The sequence below is a fragment of the Gadus macrocephalus genome, chromosome 5 (assembly GCF_031168955.1).
Source record: "Gadus macrocephalus chromosome 5, ASM3116895v1".
Classification (NCBI taxonomy): domain Eukaryota; kingdom Metazoa; phylum Chordata; class Actinopteri; order Gadiformes; family Gadidae; genus Gadus; species Gadus macrocephalus.
In genome coordinates, this window is record NC_082386.1 from 7,141,269 (window position 1) to 7,166,408 (window position 25,140).

At 41.1% G+C, this 25,140-nt stretch overlaps 1 protein-coding gene across 3 annotated transcripts in view; it reads right to left on the minus strand.

Moving 5' to 3' along the window:
- The window catches only part of LOC132457650 (leucine-rich repeat and fibronectin type-III domain-containing protein 2), a 76,011-nt gene that overhangs the window by 49,107 nt on the left and 1,764 nt on the right, over positions 1-25,140 (minus strand). The window lies entirely within an intron of this gene.

The window sequence follows — 25,140 nt, forward strand, 5'->3', positions numbered from 1 at the left end:
TTGCTGCTTTAATCCGGTCACCAATTTATGCATTGCACGGTCATGCTTTGCGTGCAATTCAATGTAAAGTTGTGTTTTCAAGCTGGTTTGCTAAAGAGGCTATGTTGCTAATGATGACTAGCCCGCTACTACCCCTCGTGGCTCGACAGAAACACGACAGCACTTGGCAAAAATGGCGAAAATGGCAAGATATTATTGCAATGTAAAAGGCTTGCAATGTTAATGTTTCTGTAAAGGCTGGCAACCATTATACTGGATTATTTCTTTTTTCTAAAATAGTTTTCTTCTCAAACTGGTCGGACACAAATAGCAAACTGGAAGGCTGGAGCAAGGGAAATACGTCACGTTCTCGCTGAAGCTGGTCGTTCGTACCAGCCTACCATCCAAATGGATAGCAGCATAACTCTCTCCAGTGTCAGTGGTAAAGGCTGGTTTAACCTGTGCTCACTGATTGCTGAATGTGCAACAGGTGTGCAGCCTCACCCAGCCCCTGAGTCCAATCAGTCTGAATCAGGTCAGATCATCCTCACACACTCTTCCGAATGTGTTATAAAATCCTCAGATGTCGCCAATCAGAAAGGCATCTCTTTAAAATACAACAATTAACATTCCCAAAAAAGTAGGACAAAAATAGAAGTCTGTAACGCAGCATTCAGTGATTCAGACAGCTGGAGGGCAGAGAGGCAAGCTCCTATCCTCTCCACAGACTTGCGGATCCTCCTTCTCATATTTCTCATATTCATATATTTATTTATCGAGATTTATTTATTTATCATTTTTATTTGTTATTTGTATATTTTATCTTTACTATATATTTTTTTGTATTTAAAATGTGGTTGTTCTGAATTGCATCATCTGGATGACAGTTAAATTTCGCTGTACTATGTACAATGACAATAAAGAGAATTATATTATATTAAACCCTTTTCTATTCGAATAAATTCTAATCATAGCATAGCAGCTTCTAATGAAAGCATATACAACGATCAAATTGCGTTGAAAAAAAGGTCACAGTCTGCAAACTTGCCCCCAACCATCTGAAATCCGTGTTTTTCTAACCGCCAACGTAGGATGACCCAGCAGTTGGTCATGCAAGGGGGAAGGGGGGCTGCAGAATCCCAAACCCTCTTGGTCCACATGGTAATTGGGGCCAGAGCCTTGTCAGGCTGACATTGCAAACCGTCCCGTCACGAGATCAGGGCAGGTGCCCGTGGCGTACATCACGCTAGTCAGCCTCACTCACAGGGTAAGCGCCGCACCAATTATTGCCTGACACTACCATCCATAGCTGTTCTCGTGGATATTTATAATTTATTACACATCTCTGCCCGGTCGCCCCCCCGGGGACCCCAGTTCCATTATGGCGCTAAAGGAAGATCTGATAGGAAGGACCACTGTCGTGTTTTTTTTGTTTCCCCTGGAATCGGGGAACAAATTGTAATGCAAGGATGGTGCTGTGCTTCGCTGGCACAAATAGAGTTTGTCTTCCTCTGTCTGCATCATCCACCCCCACCATGCCCCCTCCATTCCACAAAAGATCCCTTGTAAAGGAGCCGCCCGCTGTTTATACCACTGGCACGTCCCACCGATCCTTTAATTTATGCAAGGTTGTAGACCACTGTCTGCGCTGTTTAGCCCTCTTGGATTATTAGCATGCTACTAGCGGAGTTTCAGGCATCCAATGCCACTTCTCTAAGGGGAAAAGAGGGACTGCATCTCAAATTAAGGATTGCCAAAACTTTATTTTACTGATGACGAGCAGGAAAGGTATCAAACAAAATCTACTGGGATTTAAAAGGCATTTTATGAGCACACAGAAGAACGACGATATGACTTGGATTTAAATTATTTTTCCGCCGATTTCCTTATTATCTGACATCTGCGGGATGCCTGCCATCTGTTATATTGATGACCTCAGGCTTGTTGTTAAATAGTTTTTTGCTAGCAGACTATGACCAGGAAGGTTAAGCCTATTTCAGTGCAAACGATAAGCATGCCACTCATCAGTTATCTCAATTATAATTATTCAAGTGGTTAGGAATTGGAGGATGGGGAACAATACGAATATCATATAGCTATGCGTTGGCTTTTCACATCAGCTTTGAAGGAACTGCAAGATCTGCAATATATTCGTACATTTACTGGTAAATTTTTTTCTCGTTTTTATCTAAAAAAGATAAACACATACTTGCATATTTAGTTCTCAACAAAGTTTTCTATGTTGAGAACACATTAAATATCTAATATCATGTGATCACTGGGATGTTCACGCAGATCCGATCATGTTTCTTGCACTTTCAACAAGTAAAGTAATTCCTATTGCTGCAAAATGTCAATTCAGAACAAAGGTATTCATTGGTAAATAATAAAAGACAAGTAGCTTGATAGCCAAGTTAATTTTCCACCAACAAAGAAGTCACATTCCTATCTGAGTGCTTTCTTTGGTCTTTAGCGCCCTGTGTTTTTGGTTCCTTATTACGTTCTGCAGACTTAAAGATCCATTCACCCAGTTAGTATTCATTGGGTAAAGCAGTAAATAATCACATGTCTTTCTCTCTCCTCTATCTGATATTGCTTGAGTTGTTGGCCACCTCATTTCGGTTCCATCTCTCTAGGGAAGGGATTCTGCAGTTCACTTTGAGATGAGACGGTTCAGGGTTCTGCTTGGCTGCCCTGCCCATAAAGACATTGTTGTTCATTGTTTTTGGGCCCAGCTCTTCTCACTTCTCTCCCCTCCTATCCCTTTCTCGTCTCGCCTTGCCTCTCTTGTAATCGCCTCCCTTTTCATTTCCTCCCTGCTAGTGCAGTTCAGATTTAAAGTTGCTAAGCGTCATCACATTGTATCTGTGTGAGGAAAAAAACTAAAGAAAGCAAGAAAGAGAAAATGAAGTGAAAGATAATCACTGTTACAACCCAACTCATATCATGTTTTAATTTGATGCTTATGATTGGATGTTATGCAGCAGCTTGTGAAATGTATGATACCATATGCCCAGTCCTCTTCTGAAGCACAATTAGGTGCTAAAGATCCAGCCTTACCCTGCATTACTTTCACGATTCAAGTTCAAACACACACACACACACACACACACACACACACACACACACACACACACACACACACACACACACACACACACACACACACACACACACACACACACACACACACACACACACACACAGTGATGATGACACATGCAGAGGCTAATGTGATTTCCATGTTCTGCTTGTCAGCCTTGCAGTCAGCTGAACACGGATGATTCAGATCATGTGTGGAGAAGGCCAAGGTGCTAAAGACACATCACACAGAAGGGGTTTATCGCTGAGCACCAATCACTGTGGATTTACAGTAGAGGCTTATATTTCAAGGCCATTAAAAAAAAATGAAATTGAAATATTAAATAGTAAATAAATAGTTTCACACATTCCAACGCAACGCCTTAAGGAATCCATAAAATTATTATATATTTGCTTGCATTTACTTTTGCATATTGCAATGGACTGGTTTATTATTGACTGAATGGAGTTTGCAAATTGAATGCATGTTAACATGGAATCCCAAACCAATACCTTCCTCCTTCTACTAATCTACAGCATCCATAGATTCATAGATTCTCAGATGTGATTGGTGAATATGTTTGTGTGCGTGCATGTGTGTGTATGACGGGTTAACGATACAGATTGACTCCCGTCACATCCATACTGCATTCCGCCACAGTTCACTCAGTACAAGCTCAGAAAAACATGGATAGATGGATCGTGTAATGTTTAGTATAATGAAAGGCAACCAGCCCATTGTAGGCCAACAACCTGTTTTTTTCTGCCTTTCAATACATTTGAGCCCAATTTACTTTCTCAAAGATTCCAAATTTCCTGCATGAATCATCTGCATCATTTGGAACCCAAAACCCCCTCTGTTCCCAACTGCATGTTGGCGCGACAGGGCCCCTTAACAAATCCCTCTCTAATGCTGATATCTCCCTCTCCTCCTTGTGTGTCCGTTGTGTCCTAATACAATCATACCCCCATTTAATATCTCCTCTCTGTAGTTCCAATCCAAAGCAGTCCTCCGAAATGCAATTGGGTTTTTTGCACTCCGGGTCAACCTGTGTCTATTGGCGGCGCCAATGAGGTGAAGGCTGACGCACGATGGTCACCGCATGCGGCTCTCGACCGGCACAGACACCAGCGCCAGGCCCGACCGCCCCGCCCAGGGTGGCCACCATTAGCTGGTTGGTTAGAGGCCGTTTCCCCGCCGTGATCAGTGGAGCAGGTATAATGACCATTGAGAAGCAACCACAGGGAGGATGAGCCATGGAATTATTCTCCCCCTTAAGCCAGAAGGCCCCCTTTGTCTGGGCTACCTGGTGGCTTTAATGAGCATGGTAGGTCCGCTCCTTAATGACCTATAGCTGTATTCACTCACACACAGTCTCTTGGCATGCGAGCATCTCATGAATATTGATTAGTAAACATGGAGGACTAGCCTAAATAACAAGTGGTGAGAGGAGGAAGAATATATTTAAATTAATGACAGATTGTTAAAAAGCATGTCCTTGAGAAATACTGGAGATATTGATGTGCACGTGTGCATGTACATAAACACACACCCGCAACTTCAACATCCCTTAGTGTCACACACAAAATTTGATCCTGGTAATACATTCCACAATGAGCCATTTGTTTTCACATTGGACAGAGGCAGATCCATCAACTACCATGCAAACACACAGTGCCCTACTTAATGGATGTGATCAATTAAACCATTGAAGGAGAACGTATTTTTTTATCAGTTAAGGATCCTTCAAATCCACATGCCAATCAATACTGCAATGTAAAATCACATCAACATTTATCTTTTTCTAGATGGCCAGGTGTTTACAATCAAACCAATACATATTAACATTTGCAACACAATTGTTGTTTAATGCCAGCACAAGGTCTGTCCCCATAACCGCAATATCGCAAAACTGCTGTTTAACTAAGGCCAACGCAGGGGACGACAAAATACACACATCCATAACCTCAAAAATAAGATCAACAATTCAGTTTTATTTTGGTTATTTTCATCAACTAAATCTAATTCCACGTCAAAGTTTGTAATGTAGAATAACAACCCCCCCCCCCCCGTATAATTTGAAGCACAGAGCCCCCCAGCATCAAGAAACAATGCAACAGCAAGTCAACGGTTCAAAACGATAATTATGTGTTGAATGTCGGCTTTCCAATGGCTGCAAAACATACTATTTAACACTGGATCATTTTATATAATCCAATTCAATGTAAACAAAGGCATATTAACATGCCAAACATCAGGTTTGAAATGGCAGGTCCAACATGAAATTAAATATATTCTTTCTCATACACAATTTATGACTTAGGGTAACAGGAAGACCAGCCATCGTGGTTTTAATAAAGAAAAAGTATTTAGCAGCTATTTCAATATTTCAAAGTTTAAACAAGGGCAAACTACACCTAACCTTCACTATAACACGGCCCTTGGGAACCCTAAATGACTGACTCTGTTATTCCCCAAATCGCGTTGCAGCAAGAACCTAATTATTTTGTGTGTTTTTTTCCTCGAAATAGTGCATATTTATATTGTTTTAATTACTATGTATAAAACAATGGATTATTGAAAGTACGATACAACTAATTAAAATATGCGTGGACATTCTATAGTACATCTGTCTGGAACATTTTTGTTACTATTTGGTTCTTATGCTAAGCTGTAGTCCTGCCGTGCAATTTCATTACAAAACAAACGATGAACAAACTGTTAAGATTGTTTGATTATTTGATGTACTCGCACACAGCTTCAGTGTAAAAGTGTCTTTGGAAACTTTTTACAATTAAAATGAGATATAACCACAATGCAATGCTGGCTTTAGTCAGTGGAAATTGTCAATATAAAATGTGTAATGTATTTATGTAAATAGTATTGTATCATTGTCATTGTAAATATATTCAAAGAACTTAAAGACGATGATTGTCGTCTGTCATACGTGGGTGTGTCGAGGTTCCTTTATTACATTGGAAGTTTTAATAGCATGTTAATCCATCTTCTCCTATCTATATAATGTATGCAATGTATCTAAGTACTAACCTTACTGGTCTCTACAGTGTGACCGGATATATTTATTCTATGGGTAATTGCAATCCCCATTGCCATAACCCATTCCGGCTCTAAGTATCCAATTAGATCTAATTTAACTCAACTCGACCCTCTAAATACATACAAGCATTTGCATACAAAAGGAGTTTTCCCTGCAGAAAATGCAAATGGTTAAACTGAAATGTTAAAATATGCATACATATGCATCTTAGTGCTACATCCGATTTAATACCATTCTAAATACACAAAAACACAAGCACACACAAAAGCAACCATCAACAAACACACACACACACACACACACACACACACACACACACACACAACCACAGACACACACACACACACACACACACACACACACACACACACACACACACACACACACACACACACACACACACACACGCAAGTGTCCAGCAGTCAGCAGCCCTTTTCTCCACGTAAGGCTTAAGTCATGTGACAGACCTCACTCATTAAGCTAATTCAAAGCTTTACTCTGCGGCTGCCTTTAAATCCCAGTCTCAGGCATACAGTTCAGAGAGGTGATTAGAGGTGAATCTACTTTGTGATGGATCAAAAATGTCTTCCTGGAACCTGCCAAGATCCCAAAGAAGTCACAATGTACTGACCCATCAGGCTCTGCAACCTGCATATATAGGGTTTGGGTGATTCTTTCAGAAGAATTCAATCAGGTTGCCCCTCTTTTAATCCATTTGGTGGGAGTAGGGGTCTTGGTCGTAGGTTGTAGGTCACTGTCTACCGTGGGCCATGCCTAGAGGAAAGTTCATAATAATGTGTAATTCCCGGGAGGTCTCGACTTCTGCCGAAGCCGCTAAGTGACTGACAGCTCCTTTCCCTCTTTATTTATTCTTATTTATCTTTGTTGTTTTCTTCCTTCTCTCCCCTCCAATGGTGTTGCTCAACTTCGCTTTCCCGCAACCCTGAATTTTGCCGGAGAGCCGGGAGCCATGGGAGCAATTTGTTAACGGACGATGGAGTTTCTCGACTAATGCTTCATTGAATTATCCTCATCCAAGCCACCACTAGTCTGGCCCCGAAAGCCTCTTACTGCAGTACTGTGGAGGAGGGGGGGGGGGGGGCATTTCAGCAGCCTGGTAGTGGTCAATGGCAACCTGATATTGTTTGCAAAAGTGGGGGTTGGGTTGGGTTCGGGGGGAGGGCTGTGATAAAATAGCCAGTCCTACTATGATCGGAAATTTGACGTAAAGCATTTCTTGTTGCAGTTAGTGTACAGTAGCAAACATCATTTCCTGTTTTCGCACCAAGTGGATGATAAGTGTTACATCAAAGGTGCTTATGATTAGAAGCAAAAGCCAAACTAGGCTATATTTACTGGCATTAGAAACACAAGTGTTGTCCATTTTTGAGCTGTTGTGGCCTTAAATGTTATTTGACACATTAGCTAACATCAGACATTTCTTTTGACTTGTTAATGATGTCTCCATGTACATGAAACCAGACTGGTGTACTGCCCTTTTTAATTTGATACAATACCTGCCTCAACCAATCGGCCAAGGCACAACAAATTGTGTGTCTGTATGGGACCGATTGCAAGGCAACGGTCTGGATTCCTCCACCGTAGTCAAATTAGAATCTGGTTTGACGAAACAGCTGACGAGTGCTGAATACATGAATAATGCTGTTTTATGAATTTACATACAAGACAATATTTATCTACAATGCATATGTAATGCAATATTTTAATATTTGATCTAATAACCCTGGATTTCAGTGTAATTATCTAGTCTACACTCAGTGTTTAGATCTATCTAACTTATCCCTGAAGCCTGTATTGCTACATGTGTCCCCTTTAAATCACTGAGGCCAAGTACGCTCTCACAGTGACAGTTTGCAGAAAGTGCTTCTGCCTCACATTCAAAAAATGTTATTAAGGCTAACGTTTTCTTCTAACACCAATCTCCACAAGTGGCCCCTGGACTGTCATGGTAGCCATGACATATTCACGGTACATTTGCTTTGAGCTGTTTTAGTCGCACTCTGGTAGAACGCTTATCCTTCCAACTGTACGCAAACCTTTTTCACCCAGGCGACTCTTTGAAAAGGCAAGATGGCAACAAAATTGTGTGGGGACTAACGATAATGAAAAGCCTGCCGCATTGTTATGCCTGCTGCTTGTCCGTTCCCCTAAGGCAGAGCTGTGTGTTTCTTTGAAGGGCTTCACAGGGCAGCCATTAAACAAGCCCCAGCGCTTTCCCTAGGCAAATACTGGTATTTACAAAAGTTTGTTTATCATAAAGAAAAAAATCGGGGATCCTTGAGGGACTTAAGTTAACCCTAGGCCATTTCCCTGCACATAAACAGACGATTGTGGTTAATTTGTCTGTTTGACCCGTGCTGCTTTAATGCCCCACACAGACCAAGAAATCCTTTATTTTGACATTAAGTGGATCAGAGCCCAATTCTCCCTGTGAAAACAACAAGGGAGCACGGTGGCTGGCCTTCGGTTCGCATGCTATGCAGCAAACAAAGCATAAACAGGTGGGTCATACAACCAAGGAGAAGAGCTGGTAGCCATCCTCTAGGAATACCTTGGTAATCAGCCAAAGTATTACCCCCGCCCCTCCTCCACCCTCTCCCTCTCTCCCTCTCTCCCTCTCTCTCTCTCTCACACAAGGTATCTAGCTAAGCACCTCAGGTAGCTTTCACTACCGCTTTAAACCGTTTAGAGCAAGTAGGGCGAGTGGGTGCGGCTTTTTTACGAGTGCGGCCTGTTGTCCTCCCCACAAAACCTCCTCAGGCCCTCCAGCATGACGTAAGATACCATTACCATACACACTTCGTACAGGTGTGTGGCTGTTTGCATTTCACCTCCTAAAAGAGAAATCATGCAGGGGTAACATGTGTACACCCAACGCAATACCATTAGCAGCAGGCTACCGTTGCATCACCTCCTGTGCTATTACTCAGCACGGCCCTCGACATGAGACGTCTGTTTCCTCATGCAGAGAGAGAGGAGGGGAGGGGAGGGGTCACTCTATTTGAGAGTTTAGGTCAGATTTATCTCTACTTTTCTTTTCCACTCATTTTGAGAGAGGGGAGAAAATAGTGATAAATCTAAATTATACCCTGACCCACATAACAAATAAAGATGAAGAGGGAGTGTGACCTTGGGTGTATTTTCAGAATGTTGCTGCCAGTATTTCAATAATAAACCATGTAAATAGGGCAATAATGATGAAACGACTTGCACACAACCAATTAACAAATTCAACAACACACACTTGTTTTACATATACACACGTGCATTCGTGCCCACACATACACACACACACACACACCCACACACAGAATGCCACACACACAAACGTGCACACAGAGATGATCACACACACACACACACACACACACACACACACACACACACACACACACACACACACACACACACACACACACACACACACACACACACACACACACACACACACGAAGACACACGCATTCAAACCCATGCACAAATAAAAACACAGCTACACACATAAACAAACAGACACACACACACATGCACACAGCATGAGCGAGGACAAGAGTTGAGCATCAAAAACATTAGTTCAGATTTGAGAGCTGCAGCTTGGCACACAGGAGAAGCACACACAGAACATGTACTGGCACTTTCTAAGGCCCAGTGCTTTGAAACAAAGCTTCATATATTCACCATCACTGCCTCAGTGTGTTATTGGAATTAACATTCAAACGACTTCAGTTCTCCTAAAAAGATTCTCTGACTCATTACATGAAAGGTGGCAGATGACACACTTTGTGTCTCACTTGGATGCATGACGAAGACAAAAGCAAGACTGCGAACAACACATATACATGGCACACACATATTGTGTTTATATCATGTATATGTGTTGATCGTTCTGTGTGGGTGGGGGTGGGGGGGGTCTAGATCATATGAATGGAAGGACATCTAGATCAATGGCCTATTACTGTAATACATGGCCTATAAATAGATGATTTGTATTGACAGATGGTGCTGATGGACAGTTAAACTAGACATATCCTGTCTTTTAAATGTACACTATAGATGCAATACGATACAAGAGGAATGTTAGTGTAAAGTACTGAGAAACAAAACTATGTTTTGACCTCTTCATAGACTTGTTGGTCCGTTAGGACATAAATATAGGCCTAGCAGTCACCACATCATCTTTGACTGGTTGCAATATGTACACTCCATCAACCAAACAGCGGACTGTTGGGTTTTTAGTCTCTGACCTTTTCTGAGGGAAGAGGGGGTTGCTTATTCATGCTTCAGCACTGCAACAGTCGTTCCACTATGAAGCATGAGGGACAATGTGGAGCCTTTTGTAGCCTCGGAAAATGACCCACATCTGCCACGCTGCCTACTGCATTTTGCATCATATTTAAAGAAACTTACTAGTTGTCTATGGTTTAAAGAAACGCTTAAAAGGATAACTGTGCTGCTCTGAATAGAGACAGACAGAGAGACAGACGGAAAGATGGATAGATAGATCAAATAAATAACCTTGACAGATCCATACTGAAATATTGTTATGATTCCTGAGGCCTCTTAATTTATGGCAATTCATGAACCTGTTGAAAACATCTGGAACTATCTTTTGCACTGGCAGATTAATGTATCTATCGGCCAGGTGCACCATTTTAATGGAGTTTTGACTGAAACAATTCCCTCAAGAACACCTGGGAGAGTGCTATGCAAATATTTGTACATATGCAGGGGGACAGGAAACCATACCATATGCACATAATGTATTGAATGTGTATCTATACGCTACCTCACTATTCAGCACCTTGGACAGCAACAATAGCTCAACGAAGGAGTCACTGAATTAGTACCGACATTGACTAGCAGCCTTGAATTTAGTCCGATTTTGACACAGACAATAGACCACTGCCTCCTTCTTAGGTTTTAACCACATAAGATTAGCAGAGACCACAAGACAGCTGGTTAGTCTTCTTCAGATGCAATACAAGCTGTTAGAGTGACAATGCTGTGTTTCCAGCATTTTGAGAGACTAATGTAACTTATAGTGTAATGTTTCTCAAACTGGGTCTTTACTTATCTGGCTGAAGTGTTGATCATTTTTTAATTATCAAGCCTTCAACAAGTCAACAAGTCCACGATTAATCAAAGTTTTTCCATTTAACAAATCTTTGCAAGTGAGTCATCGCTTTCAAAAAGGTTGTGCGATGAAATTCCCACAACCGAGCCACTAGCAACTGGGCGGTTTCTGTTGTACTGTGGGTTCCTCGTAGCTCTGTCGATTTTCGCAACCCAGCACCACATGGCACATGGTTTATTGCTCTTGGCACGCATTAAAAAGTAGTCAGGAATGGGTAAATACAGCACTAGTGATGGAGATGTTGGCTTATTCTCCTACCACCTTGTGTTTGTTTGACACTTTGATTGCACCCAGTAATCTTCAAGGATCAATCTCATCAGATCTCCTGTTTACCGACACACAAGTACAGCCATCTCTTTCAATAGTCTGTATTTACAGACAGAAATGGACTCTATACTCATGTAAGAGAAACCCTTCTGATGGTTCAGAATGATTAAAATACACTGCCCATGATTTAAAAAATATAATTAAAACCCAGGAAATATGTATGAGACTGTGAGACTTCCAACTTGACCTTCACCGTGGACACAAAACAAAGGATATTCAAACTCTCTTATATTACATACACATCATCACTAAGATCCCAGCCAGATCCCTGGGAGGCTCCACCGCACAAGTAGTGCACACACACAGTGTACACATACGCACAAGCAAACACACGCACAAGCACACACACACACACACATACACTCACACACACTCTCCATCTCAGTTTTCGATTCGATTCTCAAGGGTTTCTCGATTCATTCATTGTTTCTTCCATTAACGTTATAAGGGAGACCACACTGTTTTATGGGCCGAGGATGTAGAAGCACATTACTGTCAACAAGGTTGTTCATCGAAGATAGTGAAGGCAATGTGTCCGTCTCTTAGTGTACTAAGATATTGTTAAATAGAAGGCCAACCTGTAATAGCCATTTCCTCACTTCCTGTGTTGTTGTTGTAAGTTGCTTTCTTGCTTTCCATTTCAGTTTTTGGGAATATTTAATCTAGTTGTGCCCTTATTGTAGCAAAATAAATAGGACTTCAACTGGAAAGTACGCTTTAGTAACACATAAGTAACATATTTGTATGAATGTACCTAGTTTAAGAGCTAGGTTGAATAGCGCAACTCTCGATGATCTCTTGGCTCAATGAAAGTCAATAAGACGAAGCAAAAATATGCAAAAATAGTATCAAACTAAAACAAACTCAAACACAATGTATGTGTACAACTATACGCATATATTTTCATCTGAATGATGCTGTGAATTTGTTGTGCACTTTTGAAATGGTTTTCCTCAAATTAAATATAGTATATGCCCAAAAGCAAAATGCAGGGCTGGCTTTACAGCCAAATCTCTGTCAGGGGCTCTGGGCCCAGTCCCAACTGCTCATTGTTGTCAATGCTGGGGCAGCATAATCGAAACGTTAAAACTCAGGCCCTTAAGTGTCTAATAGTGGGGATAAGGCTCCAGTACAGTTAAGCTAAACCCAAACCGACATAAAAGCACAAAAATGAAATATAATTGTTCTGCTGGTTTCGGTCCTCCTGGCAATTCGAAAGTATACACTAAGCTCTTTAACGTCTGGTTTTTTAGTGACATTCCCTGCAGGTGAGGGTGCTTATGATGCATTTATATTGGAACCTTTTTCCTGTGTACCTGTTATTTTTGGATGGTATATGTTCCAATGCCTTTTACCTAGGGTTGATGACCAATCACAGGTGACAACCCATTCCGGAGAATAAGTACTGAAGTTGTGTAAAAAGTTTGACAGGTTTCTGTTTAGAAACCTGCTAACACTGCAGTTACCAAACGCAGTGTGACACTTGCCCACATTATGACACCATGATGGATTTGCCCAGGGTGAATCATGTTTAAAAGGAGAAAGTATACTGTGTTTCCAGATTTAGGCAGATGCTGCTGAATAGCAATATATATGTTCACCTGAATGATTGAGTGTGGTGAAACCATTAATTAATATCATTGCATATAGAATGTTTGAATAGAATGGAAGTTGTAGCAATGCTACAATAAAAGTTCTTCAATGCGTACAGAACTTATATATATTTTTAATATTTTACAAATTTCATTGATCAAATATGTTACCAATAAAAACATAAACATTGAGGGTTTGGTTCTAAATAATACAGGCATTGTTTAAGAATGATTTACCAATCAATTCGTTGGTTGAAAAGATAGAATTCAACGGTATCTGAATATCATGATTGATGTGTTCTTTAATCACTCTCTTGTTCCTATCGACTCTCATCAGATTAAATTAACCTTCCAGTTAATTTTACAGTTCTTAAATGTCATGTTGAGTTACAAAATATTGCCCTTCACCTTCTAGTTAACAATTATCGCTTCTTTGTATTTAATTCAAGTACAAACCATTTTTATAAATCTCTGCACATTAATATAAAAGATAACAATAGTCTTGGACCTCATTATCAATCAATCACCCGAATATAGCTCTGCTAGTGTCTATACCACAGAACAGCTCTGCCATTGTTTACAGGACATATTCGTTTATGTACTGTATTCTCATTCAAGTAGGCGTTATTATTATTATTCAGCGGTGCTGATTAAAAGCCTGCACAGACACGACAATTTGATCAGGAGAAGTAATACCAAGGGGTTACTGCTGATGTTTGTCAAGCAACAGTGCCTAGCCTGTCGAGGTAAAGTTATCTTTATCTTCCTAGAGGGACTCAGTTAGGGGGCATTCATGTCACAATTAAAATTTTAGAAACTGAGCTACCAAAGGACAGTCCCTAACCTGCAGTTGACATTTTTACCATTTAAATGATTACCCATGTCTCATGAGCCAATTAATCAAAGTCAGAACATCACCAATAGGATGGACATGGCCCTAGCACTCGAGGAGTCCATCAAAAGGGGAATGAACAGAGCTTTGAGTGGAACTTACTCCAGCTAATTTATAAATAGCTTGCAATCTTCTGGAGCTAAACATTAGCATATTCATTACCTTTGGCAAAATAGTATAAAACAGTGGCCTTGAGGTTGCTTCCTCTTGGATACTCCTTATCCCACATTCATCACGGCTTTATAAACAGGCAAATGTGCACATATACTATAAATAATTACACCACCATCATACACAGTATGTGAGACATTTCCCCTGATTATTAAGTGTAGTCATTTCCCTGCACCATAAGTAGCTAATTTGAAATGAAAACATTAGAAAAAGCAAAGAGCTCCAGATTGTTATGGTGTTTCAGATGCATCATCAAAATCCAGTTGCTATATCAATTAAGCTAAGACAATAATAACATTATGGCAGAAAAGTGTGCAATCATCTGGTGGATTGTCTCCCACTGAGGCAACACAGAGGCACCTGAGTCACTGCACCTTCTCTTCCTTAAATTGTGTTTATTTGAATAGTTTTGAGTGCTTCATTGGATTGTGGAACAATAAGCAATGGCAAAAGGAAAGCAGTAAAACACAAATGTCAGTAGAAATTGTAGTATTGTAATTGTTTGTGAAGATGACTAAACACTGAGACAACCATTAGAGTGGCGGAAGTAGCGGCTCCTGAAGGAAGCACATGAAACCAAATTCTGTTTGTCTGTGGAGGCTTCACTCAAGAGTAGCACTTAATCCTTTGCAGGCGTTCCTTAACCTAAACTCTGACATCCCATTTAGACTCCCTATCAGGGACAAGCAGGTCAATTCAATCTCTCCTTTGCTGTCCAGTTGTAAGTGACTATTGTGAGTATAACCTTTCCTCATCATTCAGTGAACGCCGTCACTTGACAAAATTTGTGAAATGCCACACTGGAGAACATTTATGAAATCAACCCTCATACAGTAAAGTACACTAGTGCACTTTTTCTTTTAAGCTAGCACTTTTCAAGGCTTCCGTTTAACTCAAAAACAGCACACACCCAAATGCATGCATTCCCCAGCCCCCCCTCCCGCCACACACACACATATACATAGGAAAACAAATAAATTATCGTTTATCTATAATTATATCTATTATTCATATTGTGCTTGAAAGTTTTATCAAAGTAAACGTTCTCACCAACAGCCACTAATGCATGTTATTTCAAGAATTAAAGTCTTCTCATCTGACATCGAAGGAGATTAATTCACTTATATACTGCTATTACTGCTACAGCTCTATCAAAAAAGAAAGACAAACAAGAGCTGGGACACAAGACCCATCCCTCATAAATAGGCCTCAAATGCTTTTGTAATGATGAAGGTTGGCATGATTGTTTATGGCATACATAAAGGATATCCATCAGTTCCACAGTTCATTATGATTGCATGAAATTAACTTGTTTTTGCACCCAAAATGCAACCGCCATGGTTGGCAGATGATAATGACTAGCTGCCAGCTCAGTTAACATGTAGGAAACATATTATTTAATAACCTTACCAATATTTCTGCCACTGGGGCGGGTAACATAAAGTTTTTTCTACCTGCCAAGGATGCCAATTTCTCCAAATTTGGCTGGTGCCTGCTGTCCAAGTAATATTTGATAAATTCCGTCCCTGTTTGCAATTTCATGAATTCCCATCGACAGTCATGAACATACTCAAAAATAGCAGCGTTTTAGGCTGAGAGACGAAAGAGAAAACATACACTGGGCTGCTTGCGGTAGACTGTGACTCGTGGCCCTTCTGAAGATAGCTTTAACCTTTATCGTGACTTTCTGTTTCTTTATCTCCACAAACAGTTTCTGAGACTGCAATTGGGGAACCCATAGCACTGCAGTGTAAAAGACGTTGAGGAAGGGATTGTGATTCAAAGAAGATGCTAAGAGAGCTGAACATCAGGTTTTCGAAATCAAAATACTTTGTGGGGTGGTTGGTGTCCACAAAGTACAACAATAACCAATGCAGGTCCCAACCCTATGCACTATGTTATAGCTGGCTCACCAAGGCATGTTAACAGCTCTTGTTGTAATCTTGTTAGGTCCGACATTGATTTAAATGATTGAAAGGCTCTCTCTATGCAAACTTATCCAGGTAATAAGTGGAGGGTCCCTGTTTAGTTTCACAATATGCGCCTGTAACTATGCCAATACTTTAGGTGTCTGTGTGTGTGTGTGTGGGGGGGGGGAACTGAAGTCACACCTGTGCCAATTTCGGTTGGCAGGGAAGCCGTTTTTAAACCCACGTTGCTTCAGTAGGTCTCTTTACACGCTCGAAAAGGCAGTTTCATGAGAGAGAGAGAGAGAGAGAGAAGAGAGAAAGGAGAGAGAGAGAGGTAGAGAGAGAGAGGGAGAGAGAGAGTGAGAGTGAGAGTGAGAGTGAGAGTGAGAGTGAGAGTGAGAGAGAGAGAGAGAGAGAGAGAGAGAGAGAGAGAGAGAGAGAGAGAGAGAGAGAGAGAGAGAGGAGAGAGAGAGAGAGACAGAGACATAGACAGAGACAGAGACAGAGACGGAGAGAAGAATAGAGAAAGAAAAGCTACAATTATTGAAACATCTAAAATCGGGCTCCAAATGGATTCCGTTCTTGTTTTTGTTCTTGTGTTGTTTTTACCCACAGAGTGGTGAGCCTGCGGTGAAACAACTTTGCATATGAGAACGCAAAGCACCAATAGAGGGGCCATAGACGAGCCCAGGCCTTGGCAGGCCAGTCGGACCAACGGGGGGCCTTGTTTGCAGATACAATTTGACTCTGCGGGGGCCCTGACGCATGCAGCGTTTTGGCCACAGGGTGCTGGGTTGGTTGGGTCGGGGCCCACGAAGGAATGAGCTGCGTTTAAGATGGCGTATTGGCCTATTTTAAACATATTTGAAATGTGTTTCGTTCGAGCAGCAAGGTCTGGGTACAGGATGACTACGGTTAAGAGCAAAAGGTAAAACGGATGTTTGAAGATAATGGTCCAATCTTTTCTATGGAGATGGTGATCACCTGATCAGTGTCTGAAACATGTAGTGGGGAGAGATTATAGCTGAATGCTGGTCAGGCAATGTTCAGTCCGGTAAGCAGGCGAGTCTTTCTGGAGGACATACATTGTGTATTTTTGTACTCCATTCCACTTCATGTTTATTTTACATTCCATGATTGCATTTTTTCTTAAATATTTTGTATTTATTAAAAGTATTATTAAATTCCTAAAGGAACCCCAGACACACTAAAATAAGCAGAGCCATCCACTTGCATGCACACTTTGCTTTCCTTCTAAATATTTACTGTAAACCTGACATTTCTTTTCGAATGACAGATTGAACCTTTGCAAACATTTACTTAAGGGGTTTATCCTAACCCACTCTTTCAAGTTTGTGCCTCTGCAGCAGTCACATTGAATAAACAGCTTTTCAAAAATTAAACTGCCGTTAACTGAGATCTCAGGATCACAAACTGCTTAGCTGCCAGAAATACAGTTTATTCCTTTTTAGAGCCATGTTCGTTAGAACCCCAAAACAAAATAATTTGGATTCAGAGAAAGCAAATGTTTGCATTAGCTTGTTGACATTGGAAAGGTCCTCTTAAACAGAGCCAATGAAGATTTAGTGGTTGGATAAACTATAAAAGCACTGGTAAGCATTTAATGCCCCGTTTACACCATCCCGCTAATGGCCGCTAATGGCCGATGGACCACCGATGTGGAAGTCGGGGTGATTCGGGTGACATCGGGCTAAAAATGTATGATCGGGTCAATTTATCGGGGTAGCATTTACACATACCCGATGTTATAACGATAACATAACGATGTATGCCAGGGAAGACACCCGAAGTGCGTTTGGCGTCATTTGACGTCATTTCGAATGACGCCAAACACGTCAAATGACGCATTTGGCGTCATTTCGGGAGAAGGCAAAGGGGAGACTGGTTTAGACTGATATTTATTTATATATTTATTTATATTACAATAGCGATTTTATAATAATAGAACGCCGGTTCTAAATGGGCGAAGTACCCTGTAATTATAAAAGTAGGACATCCATCCATCACCCCCTATTTATACCCAAGTGGCAGATTGAGGGTCTTCCTTAACACAATCTGGTCACTCACAATCGTTATTTGTCTAGGGTTCTCGAGGGTCTTTCGTGTGTTGAGGTTGCCGATATAAAGACGATAAAACACGATAAAGCGCGGAAGATTAACGAATATAGCCGATGTGCCCAGGAAAATTCCCGAACGATTTGCGATGTCTTACGTTGTACTCCCGTTCTATTCCCGATTATAGCCGATTAGCCCATAGCAACACCTGGTAACCGATTCTACCCCGATAGACCCAAAATTAACAAACATGTTCGTTCTTTGCCGATGTTGCCCGTTGTTGCCCGATCATTGAGCATTTCTTCCCGTTTCTTCCCGTTGTCTAACGATGTTCCCGGGAAGAGTAACGGTGTTTCCCGATGCAACCACGCTATTTGCCGATGTTATAACGATAGCTGCTGATTTAGCCATCGGGCACCATCGGGGCCCACTATCGGGTAGGTGTAAACAGGGCATAAGGAGCAAAGGTTTTACCAGCAGAGCACAAGTAAGGCTTTCAGAGTGGTTATGTATCGATTAATTTACAGATTGTGGAGGATTTTCATGAGAAACTTAATTAATATTCATGATTGTAAGTCGTAGAAGGTAGAAAGGGTAGAGAAGCCAATTCATGGAGAATAGAAAGCAATGGAGTGGGATTGTCTGGGGATATGGTGAGCAGCACAGGCAAATTAAAATGTCTGCCTTCAAAACCTTCACACTGATATTGTGTATGGTCTAGCTAATGAATTTTAATTTAAAATGAACAATGCTCTCCCAAAGCTAATTTCTTCAAAATGAGTTAATTAATGCTAACTCAATCTACGATATCACCTGTAGCCTCTCGGCTGACAATGAATGTGGGGTTATTGAGTCTTGTTGCTTACAGATGAATTGTTTGTTGTTATTCAGATATAATTATGAATTGTGTATAATTATATCTGGATAACGTTGGTTCAGAAGTATGAAGCAAATAATCAGACATGACTCAAATTAGCTTTTTAGCATTTCGGAGATCCTCAAATAAATTGTTTCAAATGAAATCCATACAATTACTTAATATACATATTAAGTTTTCAGATTATTTTTTTTTCCTTACGTGAAGAATTAAAAAATGCTTACACACCTTTTATAGGTGTGTATTCACTCTTAATTTAATACAATAATAGAAATGTATCAATAGTAGAACATGCTTTCGGATTGATATTCATAATCCAATCAGAAAGTAAACGGATTATGTGTGGTTGCTGCAATGCTGCAAATATATTCTCACATCTAACACATTTTGTCTGTGTCTCAAAACAGATTTAATGAAGAAAAAATGCGTAACCTTCCTTATTAAATCTTTTGACAACTTCATTCTTGCTATAACTATAACATGGTTTGAGCTGTAAAAACGATGGAAATGTGAATAAACCTGTGAGGACCTAGGCTTTTAACTTTGATACTTTTTCCCTTCAAACAAAGGAAAACACAGTTAAACATAGAGCATGTGAAATCAAACAACAGCTTTGACAGGGCCAGAGAAGCAAAAAATATCTAATTTCTTGCCTACCTTTTCTCAATTCCCATCGTGAGAACCCTCCGGCAGTCCTCAAATTGGCCGAAAAATAAATGCTGCCATTGGTTTGCAGTGCCTATTGACCCCTCACTCACAGTTTGGGTGACTCTTGCAGTCTTGACATGAAAAAAGAAACATGAATTATAAATGCGACTTCTCACTTTACTGACAGCAGAACCCCCTATCATCCGCTGTTGTCCTGCACTGACTTATTCCCTTTTTTTACTCTCTTTTTCTTAGATTTTTTATTCTTTCTGCTGATGAAGTCCCCACCCCCTTTCTAAATCACAGCCCTTTCATAGTGATATCATGGCATAAAGAGACTCTCCATTCAAAAAGTCTCACACACCTTATGTTCTACTACCATCCTAACTGAATGACGCTCTACATTGAAGTGAAGTGACACAATATTCATTATTAGAGTATCTTTTGATGTATGCTTCTGTCTAGCCTAAATTAGGGTCTTCATATGTGTAGATGCCTGTGCATTGTGTGTGCGTGTGTGTGTGTGTGTGTGTGTGTGTGTGTGTGTGTGTGTGTGTGTGTGTGTGTGTGTGTGTGTGTGTGTGTGTGTGTGTGTGTGTGTTTTGTGTGGGTGTGGTTGTATGGTTGTATGTATGTGTGTGTGCGTGTGTTTTTTTTGGTTGTATGTGTGTATGTTTGTGTGTGTGTGGGGGGGGGGGGGGTTGGATGTTTGTGTGTGTGTCTATGTGTGTGTTTGTGTGTGTGTGTGTGTGGTTGCATGTTTCTGTGTGTCTGTGTGTGTGGTTGTTTGTGTGTGTGTGTGTGTGTGTGTGTGTGTGTGTGTGTGTGTGTGTGTGTGTATATGGTTGTATGTGGGTGTGTTGTTGTGTGGTTGTGTGTGTGTGTGTGTGTGTGTGTGTGTGTGTGTGTGTGTGTGTGTGTGTGTGTGTGTGTGTGTGTGTGTGTGTGTGTGTGTGTGTGTGTCCGTCTATGTGTATGGTGTGTCCGTGCATGTGTACGTGTGTGCATGCATAAATGAGCACGTGTGCATGCATAAATTAGCATGTCTGCATGCGCATAGCCGCGTGTTTGGATTATGTATCTGAGGGTTCCTCTGTGTCCCTATGGCAACACAGAGTGAATGGTGTGACCAAATAACAAACAGCGGCAGCTAATCCGCTCAAGTCTCCGCGAAACTCCCAGGAACGCACTCGGAGCGAAAAAAGCCCTCAACTCCGAGGCTCTTTAAAAATGTTAAAGTTTGCTGGATCACCATTGTAAGCAATGGGGCTGCTGTGGATGGCCATGAATGGCCCTACTCCGGGAAACTGAAGCAACAGCACATCACACATACCCCAGACGATGCAGCACTCACCCGGGAGAGTCGGAAAAGAGGCGCAGCCGAGGACACATTTGAATGTTTGCTTTCAGTTAGACCAAATAGAGAAAAACCAACAACTCTCAAGCCTGTCTTCTTACCGACCCATTAAGGATTCATTATGAATTAATTAGAAAACAGGAGACGAGGAGGTAGAGAAAAGGGTACATTATTCAAGGTTGTCTTATGTTATGAAATGATAACAGTGTTCCATAACCTATGGGAGCCAATTTGAAGTATGCATAGCTTTTTCATACATTTTGCATAAATACTTCCAACGAATGGTTACGTCACAATTACCAATGCAATTTATGCTTCTCTGCCTCCCATATTTAAGTGTACATCCATTGTAAAAGTATATGTAGATCCATTGTAAATGTAAGATGCATGCCTGCATCCCTAGGGTAGTCCTTGGAAGCCCAACTCCTCTCTATAAACAGATAAAAACAATATCGGAGGTCACTTCAAAGACATCGTCTTTGAAACAATGTCAACTCTTGTTAACTAGAAGCCAATCTAGAATTATTACACTGTTTCCTGTACATGTTTGCTATTATGTATAGGACCCCCTCCTAGAGAAGGCTGTGGCGGTAGAATTGCTTGAGAAAGACATTCTCCAGACCCATTATAACTATTATCGGCTCTAGCAGACCAACCAGCCCCCCCTTTGCAATCCAATAGAACACACGGGAGCCCCCAGATGACGCAGCCCTCCCCTCACTGTGGTAAGCATGCATGTGTCACCAATGAGTGAGCATGCAGCCGCATCAGGGGCTACACCACACTTCAAATGTTCCAGTAACCAGTAAGCTGCGTCTCTGTCATCACACCGGTAAACAACAATCAGAGAGGAGCTTGTCTTGTTTGTTTTTTTCATCTCTGGAGAATAACATCCGCAAGCTACACCTAACCACCTAAATAAATGAAACGTGTGCTGCATTAGCGTAGCACTGCCAGTGTTAGCAGCAGGTGCTAGCACAATAAAACACCAGTTTGGCTTACTGATTGGTTAACCTCATCGTGGGAGTATATCACACTACATTTGCATTCATTTTGTCTTGCAGAGGCAGTATAACATGGCTTTGTACTGTGGGGATGTTTCATTCAAAGGTTGTTCTGTTTTTTTATGCATTGTTTATTGCAAATTTCTAAGAAATACATGGCACATGTCACATGATAGATTGCATAACTGTATATTCATAACAGAATGGTAACTAGCACATTATATTTGACAATATCAATGAAGCAATCAATGAAGCAATTCACATAAGTGCTTTCTCTATACAAGCCATCTGATGAATAAAGGGATTGCTCTCAGATTTACTCCAATAACAATGGCCTATTCTAGAGTTGTGTATTAGTGACATGACAGCCAGCTCAGAATCCACAGAGCAATAGAATAATCCATATGGCAGAAGGAGCTCAACTAAGTTAAGTTTCTTATTTTTGTAATGGAGACGAAATAAAAAGCAATGTGAATTCAAGGTCGTGTGTTTGTCATCAACCGGAAACTCTTATTTTATCCAATGCCTTTACGGATCAGTGCATTGATTTCTAAGGTATGAAAACACAATGGAAGCTAATGTAAACAAAGAAAAGTACAGTCAACTAAATGCACAACTGGGCAGGTCCCTTCCCCCAATCTGCTCTAGGCAATGTTTTTTGGTTCCTCAAGACTAGTGATGCAGCCATCGATCGACCACTGATAGTAATTGGACGATGTACGCCCTTAACAAGTGATCGGGTATAGGCCGATCATCTTGAAACTTTCAGATTGCAGATGCCGAACTTGTGACTCAAAAACAATTGTGCACAAGACGCTCTGTCATTATGTTCAGTTCAGAATGTTCATTCTCGTAAATCATTCACATCCTCATTAAATTAAATTACCCTGACTATCAATAAAGGTAGGCTAAAATTAACCACAGGCAGCCTGTTTCATTGTTCCAGGTTATAGGATGCAATAACCACCCGGTATGTCACTATATCACCTATTTTGGATGAACTATTTAATTATCTATACCTTTATAGACAACAAGGCTGCTCCCCACGCTAATTCTTTTTGATTTATGTTTAACAAACTGGCTACTCCGCTGCTTTAATAACAGATGAGCAAGAGCAATTTTCTAAATAGTTATTTCTCTGAAAAAACACAATCCAAATGTCAACATAGCAGTACTTATGACACTACTTACATGTCACCATGGTCACTCAACCATCGGAATCAAAATTAGGCTTTCTTAAAACCTAGACATTATAACTGAGCTGTCTGCTATAGCTGGACCTTCTGGCTGAGATCATGAGTCAAAATAATGACAACGCTGAATAATTATGATAAATAAGAACGATTGATGATATTATCTCAAAATTATCTTCATAATGAAATTATCATAAAGTTATTGTGTTTATATCGGGTGTGTGGGGCAGGCAGCCCCGGATATATAATTCTGGCAGACCATTTTAGAGGAATTAGAGAAAAAAACGGGCCAATTCTACCCAATATTTCGCTGACTAAAATAAACCGGTTATTTGTATCGGATCGGCTGAAAACACATTAAAAGGACCAGTCATTGGCCTAATAAACCTAATCAAGAGTCAAGAAATCCCCAAACATCTTCTCTTTGACTTGTGCACCTAACTCACTGTCTCTCTATGTATAAATATGTCTCAGCCACTCTCTCTCTCTATGGCTTAGTCTCACTCTGTCTCATTCAGTATCTCTCCTTCTTACCTCCCAGCAGGTCTCTCTCTCTTATCTCTCCCTTCCTTAACCTCTATCTCATTTGCTCTTTCTATCTATCAGCCTTGTCTCTCTAGTCTCACTCACTCTATGGGAATCTTCCACTCTCTCACTCACCCATTGACGAAGATGGAGAGAGAAATACAGAGTGCCCTGTGTCTCTGTCTCTTTCACTTCATCTCTCTCTCTCTTCAATGCTATCTCTCTTTCCAGTGCATCCTGAGGAACACTTCATGTAAAGAGTCCTTGGAAGGTGCCCTGCTAAATAATCCAGACAAACCAGCCTATTCACACCCTATCAAAACCAAGGACCTCTCATTACACAGTTGCTATAAAGTCATGGCGTCATGGTCGTTCATGTGTCTATCAACACAGGTGCCTCAACGTCGTCTTTAGAGGTGTATGGTCAATGTGTAGTATTAGTAGTAGTATTAACCTCTCTTATGGCAAACATTGTGACTCTTACGCCCCCCTCCCCATCCTCCCTCGTCCAAGAATGACGACAATGGCAGCCAGGTTATCAGATTAACATTATCTACCAGGTCTTCTCCACCAGACGCTGGGAAATATTGAGAGAGTGGAAACCTCAGACCGCATCCTATCCTAACATTGTACTGCGGCTCACACTCAACAGAGAAAGAGAGCTAATCTAATTAGTGGACAAAGAGGTCCTTTGTCCCAGGCCACATATAGCCTAGCCACAAGCTCACATATAAATAATGTGTCAAGTATTGATGTGCTCAGGGTGTATGATCAGCTTGAAAGTGGAGAATGCAGCATTTTTGTTCTAGCTTGATATGAACTAAATATACTTTCGTTCAAAATTCTGTAACATTTCCTTATAATAAAAATCATGTCAATGCTTGTTTTTTTTTATTCCATTGGACCAGTAAACGTTACTAGACTATGTCCGCGTCGACCACGAGACCCCCTCTAGCGGAAAAGATTTTTAGAACAGCAAAATGCGCGTTGCGCTCTCCGTGGTGCTGAAACATCAACGCAATCCGCTCTGTGTAGAGGTGGACCGGTCAGCTGCTACCTGGCTGCTTTAAAAACACCAGCAGGTCCGCTCGGAGGGGGTCCAGTGCGAGGCTGACGATCGCCAAGTACAATGGATGGTATCAGGTATTCATCGCAAGAGGTGATTACTAAAGTGCGTGATGGTGCAATACATGACACTGGGGGGCGGGGGGGGGGGGGGGGGGGGACCGGGGGACCGATGTAAAGGTGTTAAGGCTGACTGATGATTATTGTCCGATGGATATTTTGGAAATGG